Below are 821 nucleotides of genomic sequence, written 5' to 3' on the forward strand. Positions count from 1 at the left end.
GACGATGGACTCTGAAAAACAAACTGAGGGTTCTAGAGGGGAGGGGGGTGGGAGGATGGGTTGGCCTGGTGGTGGGTATTGAGGAGGGCACGTTCTGCATGGAGCACTGGGTGTTATGCACAAACAATGAATCATGGAACACTTCATCTAGAACTAATGATGTAATGTATGGGGATTAACATAAGAATAAAAAAAAAATCACGTCTGTCCACGTGTAAGTGTTTTGGGATATTAGAGAGGGCAGAAATGGATGCAGTCATTGGATAGATTGTAATGGGGGTACACCTTTATTTTCTTCTCAAAGGGAGTGAAAAGTCAGGGACTGGAATCTAACAGCCATTGATCTTAGCCTGATCTCTTGAAGCACAGTGTTCTAAATAGTGGAAGAGGAGATCCATGTCTCTTGGATCTCAACACAACTCCGTATCTCCCCTTGGCTTCGGCCCTGCTACCTACTAGCCCCCCAGCATATATCTGTTCAGTGAACTGATGGATGGTTTAATGCATGAGGGCCATGGATCTTTCTGTGAGGATCAAACAAGATAAAAGTATTTTGTAAATAGAAAGTTGCTGTACCAAAAATAGGTCTAACAAGAGAGGTCAGTTTGCCTTAGAGGTTCCTTCTACCATTGACTAAAGATAATCATTAGTGTTTTTGGATGACATCCTTCTCACCCACCAAATCAATTAAAAAGAGGCACTTATTTTCAAAGGAGTATAAAGACTATTGCCAATTCATGTTGTCCTTTGTCATCAGAAGTATGAGAAGAATGGAAAGGAGAAGCCCCCAGACCATAGCCCAGGTTTTATATAATGTCAGT

This window comes from Leptonychotes weddellii, chromosome 16 (assembly GCF_054177405.1).
Source record: "Leptonychotes weddellii isolate Sample4059 chromosome 16, ASM5417740v2, whole genome shotgun sequence".
Lineage (NCBI taxonomy): Eukaryota > Metazoa > Chordata > Mammalia > Carnivora > Phocidae > Leptonychotes > Leptonychotes weddellii.